Here is an 18,709-nt window from a genome sequence, read left to right as displayed (position 1 = left end):
CCAGTCGAATTTTGAAATTCGTTTTTCTTAGCAGGACTGCCACGACATATGGTTTTTCCCAAAGCTGGTGTGCTTATGAAGAACATTTTTTGAATATGCGTTTTTCAAGGTTGTAAGGTTGTATAGGTGTAGCCAAACTGAAAAAAATGCAGACTCCGAATTTTGAATGAGCTCTCAAAACAGTTTTATCATAGGTTGAATCATAAACTTAGCCGTAACTAAATATTTATTTATTCCGTGAAAAAGTTTTGTGTGTCAATCATAATAAGTATCTAATAACAATAAGTAACTGCCTGCAATAGCAGATAAAATTTTAAAATATTTTAAGGAATGTCAGAGCAATATTTCAAGATGGCTTCCTTCTATTTAAAGTGCCATAACTTATACATTTTCTACCTGATTTTGGTGCACTTAGGCTTAAAAATTTTATAATCAAATTGTTTTTCATTCGAAAATGTCCTTATTTTTTAATTTAAACAGTGGTTACTCAAAAAATACATTTTCAATAAGCCCGAAAAATATAATAACTCGAAGAGGAGTAACATAGTTTTCAAAAAATTTAGTTTTATGCAAGAGTACGTTTTGACCTTTGCTGCAAAAAGACGTTTAAAACAGATTTTTTGTCTAAATCTCAAAATCGCTGCTATAAAAACGTGATCAAACTGAGCATAAAAGACATTTTTTTAACGTAGTACTTTTTTCGAACCAACTAGTAGATCAGGTTTTTTTGCAACTCATCCTGGAAGAAAAAATAGAAGGGAGACGAAATATTGGAAGAGAACAAATATTATGGTTGCGTAATATTAGACACTGGAGAAGCATAGGAGGCATCAGACAGTTGTGGAACGTGGCAAGAGATAGAAACGCTTTTAACGAAATCACAAACAAACTTGGAAGCTTAAATTGTAAAGAATAAGAGTTTTGTTTGCAAACCAGTGTAATTATTCCTTACAAGATTTCCTTTAATATATAATTAAACTGACTTGATTTTTCATTTGCAATGGATATCCTTGTAATCAAAATTTTTTGCAAAGGAGTGCTAAAATATACGAGTACGTGTCTTGAAAGAAATTTTCTAAAAAATTATAATAAAGGTTTAAGAAAATAGTTCGTTAAAATCCGTACAGTGAAGTTGGGAGCAAAATACCTTTATCACCCTATAACATAGCTGGTATTATTAATTTAAGTAATCACAGCGTATTTTTTTTTGTAAATTAAGTCAATATGGCAAGGTTTGTTAATGCTCAACTAAGCGTATACGCAACATAATTATTCAATAAATCTGTGTCAACGTTGCGGCAGTTTGTTTACAGGTATATGAGTAAATACCCATAAGTGTTTTTCTGGGTGCAATGCAATCAACATAATGCATTATAAAAACTGACATGTGTACATAAAATATCAAAGCGAGCACACGCGGCTGTTCATATAGAAATTATAACCGCAAATAAATTTCATTTCAACGCCTACTGCTCACAGAATTTTCCGTCACATGTAACCTTTGAGCACTTTTACAACCCATTTCACCTTAACAAATGGAAAACCATTTAAACGATTTGATTAATTAGAACAGCTAAACTGTGTTAAGAGTTAGCCTTGATTTCATCAATTCGCTGCGGTGCACAGTGGTGCAAACATCATAAGATCTTGGGAAAAAATCGTTCAGTCGTTTGTCACAGTTTCTTAACGAATACTTTACCACATACTATACCTCACTTATATATATATAAATATATATATATATATATATGAAATCAAGGCTAACACAATAAGTGCACATCGAAGATGGCGCAAAGTTTATCATACAATTAATATCTATTAAAATATTAATCATACTAATAAAAAAGTTATTTTGAGCAACGGAAACCCTAATTTTGAGCTTTACGCGCAGCATTGCATGCATTTACAAATATTATAAATCTTCCAATAGTGTTACTAATTTTGCGCAATCTTGTATATGAAAAAGGAACCTCATTCAATAATTCATACAAAGCTTTTAGATTAGCTCCACGAAGAATAGTTCAAATAGCTCAAAATAGTACTATAATTTAGTGGGTTATAGAACTCCATATATATTTTTTTCAATTCTAATTAAAAAGTTTGAAGTTTTTTTTTTTTAATTCTTTATAAAGTTTGAAATTATATATTTATCAGAAATTAATGAAAATGAAAAGAGGGGGAAGCAGTCGAAACTGATAAAAATATCGCGCTGCAAATCATGAGCGCAAATCAGCGTCAGCCCAGTTTTAAGTGATGTTATTGAATCAGACGGCCGCCGCCGTATCCGAATGGGCTGGTGTGCGACTACCATTCGAAATTCAGAGAGAACGTAGGTTTGAATCTCGAGCAAATTCCATAAAGAAGAAAATGTTTGTTCCAATAGCGGTAGGCAAAGGCAAAGCTCCGAGTGTATTTATGCTATGAAAAAGCTCCTCATAAAAAATATCTGCCGTTCGGAGTCGGCTTGAAACTGCAGGTCCCTCCATTTGTGAAAAGGGTGTACGCGCCAATTATATATATATATAATATAATTATTCTATTCTATACTATAATATATATATGTATTGAATCAGAGATATATGTGAGTTATTGCTGGATGTTTTAGTTTTTATTTTTTATTTATTTTATTTTATTTATTTATTTATTTATTGTCTTTGAATGGATACATTCTTACAGACTATATTAAGCTAATGTACAATAGTTTATTAGTTACTAAGAAAAGAACGATTTAAGATGATTGACTAAGATGCCATACGGCCATGTAAAATCAGCACCAGAAGAATTGAAAAACATATTTAAATCTGAACATGCCCTAGGAATCGGAGCATTCATCCCATAGTTGGTTCTCGAGAAGCCAATTTTAAAGGTTTCGTACTGTCGGAGCCTCATATTGGGTATATTAAATTGAATTTTACTTAAGAGGGAAGGACAATCAATAGATCCAGAAATAATACGAATAATAAATGAGCACGATAGAATAGACCGTCTGCTATCAAGTGGTTTTAAGTCAATCAGTAAACATCGAGAGCGGTACGATGGTACAGGTTCAGAAAAGTTTAAAGATCGGAGCGCAAAACGAAGAAAGACTTTCTGCACTCTCTCAATCCGATTAGACAGACCTATTTGGTACGGTCTCCAAATAATAGCGGCATACTCTAATCTTGATCTAACAAAAGCACAATACAATGTTTTGAGAGTGTGTGGGTTGGTAAATGCAGAACAATTTCGGCGAACGAATGCTAGCATCGCATATGATCGTCTTATGACGTGGTTAACATGGCTGGTGAAATTCAGCTTAGAGTCGAAAATAACGCCTAAGTCTTTAATTTCCTCAACGGATTGCAAAGGTAAGCCAGCAATATTATACGAAGTATGCAAAGTGTTGTTTGATTTAGCATATTTTACGTGAAAGCATTTGCTAATATTTAGTGACAGATGGTTTAAATAGCACCAGTTCCGGACATTGTGCAAGTCGGTTTGCAACTTTTCAGAGTCCCTAACACTGTTAATCACCGCAAATATTTTAAGATCATCAGCATACAACAAGTGTTCTGCAAATGAAAAGCAAGAACCAATATCGTTAATAAAGAGTATAAAGAGGAGGGGTCCTAGAATACTTCCCTGTGGGACACCGGAGGATGCAATAAATGCACGGGATGTCGTATTATCGACGGCTACAACGCAGTGTCTGTTGGACAAATATGATTTGATCCAAGACAAAAAAGTGGAGTGTATACCCAATGATGCAAGCTTCGACAAGAGTATTCGGTGCGATACTTTGTCAAACGCTTTAGAGAAGTCTGTATAAATTGCATCAACTTGAGATCTGTTCTGGAAGGCTGAAATGCAGTAATCATTGAAAATAGACAAGTTAGTGGCAGTGGAGCGACTTGCAACGAAACCATGTTGGTTGGTAGATATTAGGCCTTTGACAGCAAAATATAACTTATCATTTACTGTTATCTCAAAAAGTTTTGAGACAGACGAAAGCTTCGAAATCGGTCTGTAATTGCTAACATCGTTTTTATTTCCACTCTTAAATATAGGCGTAATGGAAGTAAATTTCCAGTCGTCAACAAAGATACCAGAGGACAACGATTTATTGAATATAATTGTAAGAGGCTCAGCGAGACACAAGCAATTCTTCAGCAAAATGCCCGAAAGGCCATCCGAGTCAGTTTTCGTTGTAGACTTAAGCTTCGTAATACCCTTGACGACATCAGTAACAGATAGGTACAAAGTCCCAAAATTTAGAGGTGAAAAACTATTAGAGGGCAAACTAGTATCGGAGTCTAGGTCGGGTTCAAAATTAGAGCAAAAAAAGTCAGCAAATAAATGGGCAGATTCTATGGCAGAATTTGCATATTTACCATTATAAAAAACATTGTTTGGCACCATTGAGCAAGACTTTTTTGATTTGATGAATTGCCAAAAGGCCTTCGAATCCGAAATAATATTGTTTTCGAAATTCAAGATGTAATTTCTATATAAGAACTTGTTCAAACAGTTAAACTCTTTTAAATGGCATTGAAATTTTTTGGCAATAAGTACGAAAAATAAAAAGGATTCAGGAGTCTTGTAGAGGAGGTCAGGAATATTTATAACGTTCTTCTGCGACAAAGTTTGACCCGCATTTTTTTGTCTCGAAAAAAATATTAAGTTTAGTATTGTTTGAGAAACTCTCCTAGGATTTAATAAATAATAAATTAATGGGTTCTAATTACACTTTTCTTATTTCATTCTATTTATTATTAATAAGCTAGGAACGCAGATATTCTTACACACTATACAACACAGATTAATGCTAGACGGCTATGATATATTTTAGCAATTCAATAAACAATAAAATAAACTTATGACCTACTTTTTTCATTTTAATGTAAAAACTATAAAATGTCTTACAGTTTATGGAAAAAGAATATTGAAAATACTTAGAAGGTAGTTAAACAAATCATCTAGTAACATTTTAAAGTAGAATTTTGTGGAAGAAAAATCTAGACTAACATTGTTTGAAATTCTCTCAAAGCTCTAGAAATCAGAGCATAAAGAGTTCTAACTATCCCTAACCAGAAAATGTTATGATTTCTGCTACTAGTGGGAACATAGGGCGAAAACAAATGTTCTACAACGATTTCTGTCAGCTGCTATGAGGCTGGTTTGGTTCCAAATGGCGATGAAAGGACTTTTGTTGAAAATTGTGCGCATTCAAGTTTAACATGGCAATATCTGCGTCGACTTCCTTGCGGATTCTAAGTTCATTTTAAGACCGACTGCATGCGCATTCTTTCTTTTGCAGTGGCCTCAGATAATTTGTGAGTCATAAAGCAGATATCGCCATCGTAAGGTCGATAAGTTTCTGCTTTAGCCTCTTTTGCAGTCATTCTGAAACTTTTGCACATGTGAGTTTTAAGACGCCATCAAGATCTGTTATAAACAAAAGCGGCGATAAGAGCCAGCCCTGTCGAATACCTTGAATAATGATGAGAGTCATTCACCTCACTATCAAATCAAAAACGAAAGGGATGTAAGAGAATCTAGTGATTTTAAGGTAATGAGCAAGAACCGACCTTTATAAGATGGAATTTAATCAGCGAAATGCAAAGAACGCAAAGAATACTGGAAAAATACTTTCAGAATACCATCACGCCTACTAGTTTGGCATTTGTCAAAGAAAGAACGGATATTCTAGATTCCAACACACGAGGGATGGGTATAAGTATAACAGCTATATATAACGAAGTTTGACCTAAATTTTCAAATAAAAGCAAATACAGAATATGACTTTACAATGGTGTAATTTAAATGTCTTTGAAAAGAGATTCTAGAGTTCAATGCCACTTGGATTTGATAAGTTCACTTGGCTTGGATAATCTAGCACCACTAATGTGATTGAAAATATGTAAGTATAAGAGAACAAGATTTAAAGTATATTTAAAGTGAAAGTTATTTTATCAGTAATAAAACAGAAAACAATAGTTCGTACTTTTTATTTATTTTTATACTTCCGCGTGAACATATCTGATACAATAACTTAAGGTAAGTTGAAAAAAGCCCGATGCTAAGGAAAAAAGGAGAAGCGTTTTTCTGCCGAGCTTAATTTTATTACTTACACATAAACACATCTGAAGTGGATGGTCATTCTCTCATATTATTTTAACATTATTTTCCGCATTTCCCATTTTTAATCTTGGAAACCTTCGAAAATGTAGGTACTTATTTACTAAAAATTGTGCAATTTCAGTAAACTCTGTGATTTGTTATTTTGTTTAGCTTGTTCAAGAATTGCACCACTGTGCGGTGAGGCGTTAGTTGAAATGAAATGTGTTGGAAATGCCGAGGAGCATGCAGAAAGTTATATTACCTGCATATAATAAAATGCATTTACGCATCAATGCATTTACGCATCAATGCGGTTGACTGCCAGAAATCAGTACATATACCCAGTTAGTCCCTGGCCAGCGAATTAGGACCGATCCTTTCAGCTGAAGAATTAAGACTGTAAATATGGAAAAAACTAAACTAGTTATCTTAAAATAGAAAAAAGCAGATGTATGTGATTGTAGTAAGTACAGCACCATTTCACAGTTTCTAAAATATTATGTGATAAATAATTATAATACTTGCTGACACACTTTTGATGCAATTTGAGCAAAATCGTAATATATAAGTCGATACAACCATTTTTAATAAAATGCCTTACGAAATTCCTGGTCTGTGGCAGGGAAAATTAATTCGTAAATAAATTCATAATATTGTGAAAAATAAAATGCCAGAGGTTTATTATAATTTCTCAATGCAATTACTTAACCGTGTGAATGATATGCGGTGAGAAGCAGGACGTTTGTAAATATATATATTCGATTATTAAGCTCAGAGCTACTAATCAATAGATTTTTTGAAGTGTTCCATTAAAATTGTTCTTTTAAGATAAGCTCAGCAATCTTCAATGGATTAAATATATGATAGCGTATTGACATTCAATGAATTTAGAGCGCCGTCCTACATGAAGGTATATTTCTCCTTAGGATGCTTCAGGATTACTAACCTTGATAAATAAATTTAGCAAACGAATTCGATGCTTTTAACGAAAGAAAAAAAAACTTACGAGAAACAGTCATCGATCGTTGTTGAGGACATGAGCAACCACCACCACCACCCTACTCACCACACGGGAATGAAACGGTCTGTGGCACGCGCCAACCAGTTTGGAAAAAAAAAATTCCGTTCGTTAAGCAGTCGTCGTCGTAGTGGCAGAGCGGAAGTTACACTGAATTTGCTGTATGGACATACTTTTTTTTATTGTATAAGAAAATCTACACAAATACAGGGCCGCCGAGGTAAATCCGGAATGTTGAACTTAAAAACAAAACTTTTGGATATTTACTCAAAAATAATTTTATTTGCACTTAACTTTGTATAATGTGAGTACACATATCATAGTTGAAAATTATTCAATGTAACCTCCATATCGTGCAATTACCTGCTCCAGCCGGGACCTGAAGCGCCCAAATGCGCTCCTCTTTGCCCATTGTGGTCATCACTTCCTCGATGGTTGTCTTCAGAGCGTCCTTAGTGTTATGAGACTTTGCGTTCACTTTTGCTACAACTGTGCCCCACACGTAATAATCAAGAGGATTGCAGCCTGGGCTTAAAGGTGGCCAAGAATCTGGTGACCAGTGGTAGGGTAGGGTGTTCTGGAGCCAAGCCTTAGACTTCTTTGCCTTGTGAGCAGGTGCGGAGTCCTGCTGAAACACATATTCTCTTCCAGAAGCCACGCGGTCCATCCAGGGTTTAACAACTGTTTTTAAACCACTCAATTATCTCTTTAGGGCTTTTTCCGGCGCGAAGTGACTCTAGTATCGCAGCTCTTCTGTGCTGCTCTCGACTCATCGTTTCACTAGCATTTACTTCGGCACTCCAATGTCAATCAGGAAACAATACACTAAAAATATGCCCCTTTATCAGCGGTTTTAGACTTAACGCTACTGCTCAAGAGCTTTCGAAATGTTTTCCGGATTTACCTCGACGGCCCTGTATATAAAAACAAACGCTTGTGAAAAAAACAAAACGAAAAACAACAATGGGATATTGAACTAACAAAGGAAACATTTAAATGAAACTTCTGCGTTTAACTTGAATTAACTTAAAATGCTTTCCAATTTTGGTGAATCCTTTATTTTTTGTTTTGTTTTCCACCTAACATATTATAAACAAGAATACACAATTACTTTCCTTTTTTATACAAAAGGAAAAATTAAATTAAATAATAATTTATAATTATATATTACAAAAAAAAAAATATTAAATAAAATAATCATTTGCAATCATATTTTTTAAATAAAACATTAAAAAAGCAATATCAACAATTGCACAATCGTAATTCGCTGGCCAGGGACTGCACAAATACATGTACGCCTGTGAGCGATTTCAAGGGATCTAAATATTTTTTATTTTAAATTGAAATTAAAAGACAAGTTTTATAAAGGTGTTAAAGAAAACGAAATATATATTTACCACTCAAAAAAAACCCCGAATAATAAAAAAATGAATTCCAAAATTACATATTTGTTTTACAAGCTTTAAAGGAGTTTTATAGGATTTGCATTATATTATATTTGAATATAATTCGAAGAGTTATGGGGATCCATTTATGAAATATAACAGTTTAATAGTAGAGTGTTTTTTCTAATATGACAAAAAAATGTAATAAAAAAATCGTTAAAGGTACTAAAAAGAATCAAATATATATCATTCTTACATCCGCCAAACAGAAATTTGTCAATTGAACCAATCAGTATGACAATGCAGGATATATTTGAACATTACAACTTGAACTCAACCAATTTGAATCTAGCTACAAAATTGCTTTACCGCCTTTATAAAGCGGTATTTAAAGTTAGATGTTAGTTGAAGAACTTACCTTAAAAGCGTTAAAGATTACCAATCCTAGCGTCTAAATAGCCAATTTGCTAAAGAGCATCGTGAAAGAATTCTTTACGGAATCGTGTTTACCATAGATTGCTGCCCACCTAATTGCTTTGAATGCGCTTCAATTGAATATTTTTTATCTTTACCCACCCTTACTCTAACGATATTTTCAATTAAACGACAGGTAAAAGGGAGCACTGGTAAGAGAGTTGCCTATTATATTTATGCAACATTGCATGTGATAAAATGCAATTGGATAGTTATATTAAAAAGTTTACTATTTTTCAGCACTTACGTTTTTACTTACGAGCTTTATTTGTTCTTTTTTCAATGAGTTGAAAAATGCAACTCATCCAAAAGATGGATAATTGTTAACATTTTCGTGCGATGATTTTTTAACATATTTGACGTGGATTATCGAGAGAGGAGTACCACTTTTGGCGTTGAAGCACCATTCTTATACACTGTGAAACTATCACAGAACGAGTTCCAACGTGGCTGTCAATCCTTGAGGGCTGAATTTCGTGTAAGCTGTCCAAGAAAGGTTGTTGTGCCAGAAACAATCGATGGTGTTCGTCAATTGACCGTCATGTGACATATCGCGGGTCGTAGTGGAACTAGCATGCATGCAATATTCCATGCACATTTGGTCGCCAAGAAGATGTGTTCCCGTTGGGCACCGCATAATTTGGCAATTGCCCCAAAAAAAGGACTCGTGTCTGTTAGTGTAAAGAAAGGTTAAAAAAATTCAGCCGCGGCGGGCAAAAGTATGCCTATGACATTGTAACCGGTGACAATAAACAGTAAACCAGGGTAAAAGTGTTCCAATCATCCTTCAGCCATACAACGCGAGCTCCACGTATCGGCTCACACACGAGAGTTTTGAGCACGCAAAAGATCGAATTAACGGGTCGTGGATTATCATGGGTTATTAAACCCTAGATTTGGCATTTAAGCATCCTTTATTTTGGTCCCGAACAATAAAAGTAAAATGCGAGGTTAACGTTTTTCAACTCCTGAAGAAGCTATTGACTTCTTTCAACAATTCGTTATAGAAGTATCCACTTCTGAGTGCCAAAAGAGCTTTGTCAATTGTTTGAAGCAAATGCAGACGCCTATTGACTTCCAAGGAGAATATTTAAAAAAAAAAAAACAATGAAGCCATTTTCAAAATTATTTTACTGTGTTTTCATTATTGGACGCAAAATAAAAGAGGCAACCATCGCATATAAAAATTGTCTGTATATACTGTTCACACCGCACTACGGCGTGATTTAAATAAGAGTTCCGCAAAAGAGGGCAGTTGTCACTTCATAGATCATCGTCGTGCATAAACCTTTGGGGAATAGGTAGGTAGCCGTTTTGATACCATCTTTGGGGAATAAGTTCGTATCGTTTTTACCGAAGATGTTTATTTGAACAAAAAATAATAATTATATCAATCAGTTATTCAATTATATTTTCGCCGTTGCTGTTTACAACCTCTTCCCACCTCTTGACCAATGTGTTGATGCCGTTCCGCCAAAAATCTGCTGGTCTGGTGTCAAAGAAGTGGTTGAGTCAGTTTTTAAGGACTTCTTTGTTATCGAAAGTGACGCCCTTCATATGGCTTGACAGGGAGGGAAAGAGATGGGAATCGGTCAGTGCAAGGTCCGGAGAATACGACGAATGCTAAAGGCCCTCCCATTCGAGCTCTTGGAATATAGCTTCGACGACTAGTACAACATGGGGCCTAGCGTTGTCGTGAAGGAGTATGGTTTAACCAGGTCAATCAGGTCTTTTTAGTCGAATAGACTCATCCATGTGGTATAGCTGGGCAATGTAGAGCTCCTGGTTGACCGTGGAGTTCTTTTCGAGCATTTCCCAGTGCACCATGCCCTCCCAGTCCCACCAAACACTTGACTCTGGGCTTTGGCGTATCTTCTGGAGCCAGCCACTTCTTTCTTTGCTTCATATTTTTGTATAGGCACCATTTGGTACAAAAAGCGTTGTTTATGACCGCGTGTTGCTCGATGGCGGACGAGACAAGCAATTTCAAGGCGAATTTATTTGTTTTTTGCGTTGAGCTCGTGAGGCATCCCATTGAGTGAAGGTGATTGAGAATCGTTTTATATAGCAGTTAATTTTTCCACAAATTCACGAGTAATTTGACGACCGTTCTCCTTCAAAAGTGATCTAAGACGTTCTTCAGCGAATTCAGAAGGCCTTCCACAGCGGTATGTGTCATGGACGTCAAAGTCGCCATGTTTAAACTTTGTAAATCATTTCCGTGCTATAGACTCGCCTATGACCCCTTCTCCATACATGTCGCAAATATTCCGGGCTGCTTCCACAGCTTTTCGAATTTAATGAAAAGCAAAGAAGGGCAAGTGTCGAAAATGTTAATATTTGCCTCCTTGGAATTCCAACTCTAATCCTCAAAACTAATGAAAAATTAAATAACTCAAAAATACAATTAAGATAGTTTTGTAGAGTAGAAAGAGTTCTATCGAACGAATTGTGACCCTTTGCCAAACAGCAAGCAAATCGTTGAAGTGCGAAACCAGTACTAACCTCTAGGCAAATAGTTCTGCAAGAATTCACTACAGTGCATCCATATATTTGAAACTAGTTTTGTAGGCGTAGATCATAGGCAACACTGTGCTTGGATTCTGAACTTTGTTTTTGGACAAATGTTTTTAAATTTTCCCGCCACTCAAAGATTTAACACCCATGCCTAACGTAAAGCATAACCACAATGCTAAATAAATAATACTCATGCATACTCGTATAAACATACACATCCAAGTGCATGTTATTTCAACTGCTCTTATACTTGTAAGTTAAAGAGCGTTTTTGGTTGATTTCTCTTTGGCTGTGGGATTTTCAATGCGCATGTCTAATATTTTTTGATATAAAGTGACTCAATTTGAGTGAGTGGCCTTTAAGTTGCTTTGCACATCTGTTCGGTGGTCCTACCTCAATAGTTCTCATATGTATACATATGTATGTATGTCATAGTATAAGTAAATATTGGAGGAATATAGAATTCAAGTGGATAACTTTTAAGGCCAAAGAAGAAGTGCTTTCTCGGTGGGAAACTCCGTTGGTGAAATAACTTGGGTGAGACATCATTGAAAAGGTTTCTCGGTACAGATGCAGTTGCAAATTAAAAAATAATTTTTAGTTAAAATTAAAGTATAAAAATCTTATAAAAATTCAAGACACTATGACTTTTATGCCTTTGGTCTAAGAGTTACCATAAACCGTGTTAATTAAAATTCAGTCTACGAAATTTTTGCCATGTTATTGAGCAAACATAGGCTTGAGTGCGGCCTGATGATTTTTCCAAAAGATCTCAGACCTACAAATAAAATTCGACCGTACAGGTCAACACTTAATACCATAAGGAGGTACATAACGCGCGTTTATTTAAGAATATTTTCGTGTATAACTCAATCGACAAAACTTTTGTAGGCAGGTGGCAAGTTCCGTCGTTTGAAATTTGAAAGTTTTTTCTTCAAATAGAGTTAAAATAAAATATCATCATGAATGATGCAGTGCTTTTCTCGTTAAGGAAAACAGCAAATAAACAAAGTTTAGTTATTCTGTCACTGAAAATACAGAGATTGTCAAAGAAGTGCCTCCCTGTAAAAAAATTCCTTAGGGGTCGAGACTTATTGACAAGTTTGGACAATTTATTCGCTTCTTATTTAAGAGTAATAATTTTTGAATAAAAATATAATTCATTCTCCTATAAAAACTACACAAATTCCAGTTTCAAACTATGTTATATGCAAATTAAAGAAAACAAAAACAAATTTTCTTCAGAATTTAAAATTTTTTAATCATAGAAAATATCAAGTATGCAAATTTATGGTTCATTGAATTTTGGTAGATTAAATTGTAGGTTTATAGTGGCGCAAAATCGCTCTAATTTTTGACAATTTTTTTTTTTGCTGGCAGTCTTGTGCATTTTCTCCTTATAACGAATGCTAGACATTTTTTTCATATGGCACCGAACTTTCACATGAACTTACATACTGATTTCGCCCAATTTTAATACCAAACTTATTTGGATAAGGGTAATATGGGTAATCTGTAAAATATGTATCAAGCTTCACAGAAATTGTGCACAAGTGCGTGCAGGTACAAGAATACACCTTTTCGGATGGGAACAACGAAACATTTACATGTGGAGTTGGTACCTGTTCCTTCTATAAGGAACAAAGTGTTTAGTAGCATTTTTTTAAGTAACGTATTAAATATCTACTTCACTATCTAAAATATTAACGTGATACCAAAATCTCAACGTTTTTGTATCCAAACGTACGCTGCTATATACAAGGTAGCGCAAAATTAGTCACCCTACGGAAGATTTATAAGTTTTATAAATGGCGTTGACGTCAATCGCACGAGAGACTTGGTAATTATACAGCTGCAGCATACAAACAGAGAAGCAGCGGAGCGCATCACTCAAAATTATTATTTCTTATTAAGTAAAAATGTTATTATAAAACAGAATTGGATGAATAATTTTGGGCCACCGCAATTACATATTTGTAGTAAATATTCCTTTTCTCTTATGGAAATGACTGCATTCCTTTTCATACAAAATTTGAAAATACTGCCTATATACCTATATACAATTGGCGCGTATACCCTTTCTGGGTGTTTGGCCGAGCTCCTCCTCTTATTTGTGGCGTGCATCTTGAAGTTGTTCCACAAATGGAGGGACCTACAGTTTCAAGCCGACTTTGAACGGTAGATATTTTTTATGAGGAGCTTTTCCATGGTAGAAATACACTCGAAGGCTTACCATTGCCTGCCGAGGGGCGATCGTTATTAAAAGGACTATGAATAAGTTCGTGCGGTTTTTTTTCGAAATTTGAAACTTTATTGACGTAAAATGGTTACAAATTTAATATTCAAAATATTGTCCATCGCTTACTACTATATTACTTTTTCCCATCTTTCTGGCAATTCACGGATTCCCTTTGTGAAAAATTCGGTCGGTTTTGCCGCAATCCACGAATCGATCCATTTTTTGACTTCATCGTAATTACGGAAGTGCTGGTCAGCCAGGCCATGTTGCATCGATCGGAAGAGATAGTAATCGGATGGCGCAAGGTCTGGACTATACGGCGGGTGGGGTAGGACATCCCATTTGAGCGTTTCTAAGTATGTTTTGACCACTTGTGCAACATGTGGCCGAGCATTGTCATGTTGCAAAATAACTTTGTCGTGTCTATCGGCGTATTGCGGCCGTTTTTCTCGCAGTGCTCGGCTCAAACGTATCAATTGTCGTCGGTAGACATCCCCCGTAATCGTTTCATTCGGTTTCAGTAGCTCATAATACACAACACCCAGCTGGTCCCACCAGATACACAGCATAACCTTCAGGCCATGAATATTCTGCGCCGACGTCGATGTTGAAGCATGGCCAGGGTATCCATACGTTGCCCGACGTTTTGGATTGTCGTAATGGACCCCCTTTTCATCGCCAGTCACAATTCGATGCAAAAAACCCTTTCTTTTGTGCCGTTGAAGCAGTTGTTCGCATGCCAAAAAACGGCGTTCAACGTCTCTTGGCTTCAATTCATACGGCACCCAATGGCCTACCTTTCGGATCATTCCCATGGCTTTTAAACGTTTGGAAATGGTTGATTGATCAACTCCCAAAGTTTTTGCAACCTCTTCTTGCGTTTGAGCCGGATCTTGATCGAGCAATTCCTCCAATTCGGTATCCATGAACTTTGGCGGCGCACCCTCGCGTTCTTCGTCTTCCAAGCCAAAATCACCACTTTTAAAGCGTGCAAACCACTTCTGGCACGTTCGCTCAGATAGAGCATGCTCACCATAAACTTCCACCAAGATACGATGACTTTCGGCTGCTTTTTTCTTCATATTAAAATAATGAAGAAGAATTCCCCGCAAAAACACATTATTTGGCACGAAATTCGACATTTTCAAGTGTGGTAAAAATATTGTTGTTTACGCTTCAAATAAAAAACTTATACTGACGTTTGTGCCTTACGACAGTAGCTCTCCAATGAATGTTTGGAAATGTGGATCGATGGAATAATAATCAAGTTACGCCATCTGTTGTAAAACCGCACGAACTTATTCATAGTCCTATTAGAAAAAACTGTTTGTTCATTTTGGTGTTTCACCGAGATTCGAACCTACGTTCGCTCTGAATTCCAAATAGTAGTCACGCATCAACCTATTCGGTTACGGTAGCCGCCGGCACACTTTTCTATAATTTCATTTATTATGGGTTGAACAAAATTCTCTCCTTGGAAAAACGCTTGTTTTTTGTGATGAATTTTAAAAGAAATTAATTGACTTAGTTATTGCAAAAATAGTTTTATTTTACTTCTGACACTCTGATGAGCGCTTTGTGACATAAATTAACTAACCGTGATGAGCATGTCTCATAAGTTGCCGCAAATTATAAACATTGCCTGCATGTTGCATGCTAACGGAGTTCCTTGTATGTATTTGTTTGAATAAAAACAAACAGCTAAAAATTTAATGCAATAAGTGAAATGTTCGTGAATTATTTACAATAACGAGGCACGTAATGAGAACAGCCAAAGTCAAAGCGCGCACAACTAAATTTTCCCGCCAAAAATGTGTGGAAATACATATTAGTTGCAAACATACAACAAGCACGCATGCATACATACATACGTGCACGAGTAAAATGTGGAGTTGGGGTAGCGAGTGTATGAATGTAATATTTAATGCCTCTTTGGAGCAATGGCAAACTTATGAGGGTTATAATGACATCAATCTATGTATGACAGAGCTAAAGAGAAATAACCTGCAGCGAAATGCACTACTACTGAGCTGATATGCTTCTAGTTAATTTTAGAACAAGAGAAGTTCACATTTCTCATATTTTTCTGTAGGTGATTTAGATTAAGTTTTTATGTCCTGGGAAGTATTTATTTTTACGATGGCTTAGAATTAGTATTCAATTAATACAAACAAGTATGAGAAGCAAAAGTGACTTTATTGACCTTATTAAAGTGATTTTATTGTAACAACAACACAGAGCGTAGCATTTGAAAATCAGGTTGAATATTCAGTAAAGAATACCTTAGAAAATGCCAAAAAGTAAAAAGATTTCAAAAATGTTGGCACATAGTTATAGTCAAGTTAAAACTAACTCTAAATAAGTTCGATTATTTAATTAAAGGTGTACATTTTTATGCTAATGAGTTGCTTTAAGTAGATTTGCCATGATTTGTTTTACACATTGTTTACATTTGTTCAATTCTTCTTGCAATAAAGGAGGTTTCATCTTCAAGGCATGCAATTCCTCGAATTGCCTTTCACCCGTTTTTGCATCCGCGCCTCTTGCCCTTTTTGCGCTCTTAGCTACTCTAGAGTATCTTCAGCTAATGTAAAGGTATTTCAAAAGTGACGACTAGATGTCAGAAGTGAATAATTCCTAGATGGTACCTTTTTTATGTATCTTTGACATTTGTCAAGTAGACAGATTTAAAGTTTTACACGATAGAACAATGTGTTAAAATTATTGAAACTTATTATCAAAATTATCGAACTTTAAGAAAAAAAACATATCACACTCTAAATACAAAAGGGTCACAACTCAAAATTTTCCACACTCGAGCTTGACTTGTTTACAGTAGCACAGAAAACAAACTATGTGACATATCACGCTGAAATTTGCCATGTAAGCTTAAACAGTCCTACAGTCCTACTAAAAAACAAAAAAATTATTTTTGCCATATGTCATCCGCGGACCGTTTTATTGATAACGTCTCGTTCATATTTGAGCAAATGGTACATTTTGAGTTGCGATATCACAAAATTCGTGTTTTTTGGTGGAAATAATCGTCCGAATAAGTAAACAAGTCAAAGGTTGGTGACAAAATTTCTAGAAACTGGTTCTTTGGAGGATTGAAAAAGGACTTACAAACCAAAATCTGGACGTTCTGTTGAAAATATTGCCGCTGGAGCGTAAAGTGTTGCTGAACAACCTTCCGTTCTCAACAATGAGGCATTTCTGAATCGAGTGGTTTGCAGATGTTACTTGGAACGTGGTCATGGTGGCCATTTAAATGATGCTATTTTTAACATGTAATTGTTAATAGCCGTATTTTGAATGTAAAGAGTGAAATCCGAAAGAAGCCAAAGTTTTACGTGTTTTATTTCAAATAACATGTAGCCGCGTCTTTTGAAAGACCCTTTAGCTCATTTGCTAGCCACCAAGTACAACAAGTAAATATTTCCAAGTAAAAAATGAGCTGGGCAAAAGTCAAGAAGTGTATTTGACAGCATTGGGTAATACGGCGGCCGCCGTAGCCGAATGGGTTGGTGCGTGACTACCAGCTGCCGTTCGGAGTCGGCTCGAAACAGTAGGTCCCTCCATTTGTGGAACATCACGACGCACACCACAAAGCTCGGCCAAAACACCCAGAAAAGGGTGTATGCGCCATTTATATACATAACATATATGTATATAAAGGAATCGAGTCAATGTGGGATCTTGGGACCGCAAGGCACTAATCCTGTACTTAAAGACAAAGCAGGCTTTAACTTTTTGGTATTAATCTAAATAAAGTTAATTAATCTAACTAAGTATTATGGATAGGAGCCATCGGAAATTTAAACCCATAATAATGGTTATTAAACTGTAAATGAACAGGATGCGCTAAGCCGAGAGAGCTACCTGAAGGAAACTGTAGTGGCGATATATTAGTGCAAGGATTAAACATTGTTTTGCATTATTTTGTTGCTTATCGCTCTGCGAATACTCTTACTCGCTGTAGAAAAACATTGCTAACCACGCATTAATTGCGAAGTGGTCTGCAACAGGCGAAATAAGACTAGCTCAGACTTATCAGAAACTTGCTTTATTAACTCAAATTTTTTATTGCAGGAAAGTCATACATGCAAATATTATATAAGTATGTATACGCTCGACACGAGTAAACAATGCAAAAAATTCACGCTCTAAAGTGGGTTCCGGGAGAGCGAATATATTTAGGAAGCGAATAAGCTTGTTTGTGTGAATATGTCATGTTTGTTTGTGCCGGCGAATGAACTTGTTGCCACTCAAGGACTCTCTCACTCAAAACCCTTTTTGCTAGCAATGAGATTCATACTCTGTGTGAAGTTGTTTGGCCGGCAGTATTGAGCTGAAGAGTGAATATTCTTTGTTGTGGTGAAATATTAGTTGAATGCCTGTAAGGTGTTTAAATTTTTACAAATAAATGGTAGCTTTATTCAGTCGATAACAGTGTGCTAACGGCGGCAGTTCTAGTCCGGCGTTAAAGGCGAATGCGAGTGTTTCAAAGGATATGCGGGCGCGCGATTCAAAATACTCGCTATGGATTACGCAAATATTTATTTTAGTGGAAAAATAACAGAAAATTTAACGAAACAAAATATTAATTATTTAAAATTATATTAAAAGCATGTAAAAATAAGTGAAAAGTGGTTAAAAATATTAAAAAAAATATATAAATTATTATAAAAAACTCAAAAAGTGTACAGTGGAGCAAAAAACTAGGTGATACAAAAGAAGTAAATTAGTTTTGAAATTTATTGTATGTGCTTTACTCGTATAAGCTTCAAAAGGGAACAAGAAATACAGGAGCTGAAACTAATTCCGAAAAAGCTTAGTTGTGTCGAAATAAACTTTTAGTTGCTATTTATGAAAATACTACAATCTAATCTAATATTCCACTCAATACATTAGGTTGGTACACAATTACGTGAACATCAAAGTATTTGAAAAATACCAGGCAAACAATAACAACAA

Source organism: Anastrepha ludens, chromosome 2 (assembly GCF_028408465.1).
Source record: "Anastrepha ludens isolate Willacy chromosome 2, idAnaLude1.1, whole genome shotgun sequence".
NCBI lineage: Eukaryota > Metazoa > Arthropoda > Insecta > Diptera > Tephritidae > Anastrepha > Anastrepha ludens.
This window is presented reverse-complemented; position numbering follows the sequence as displayed.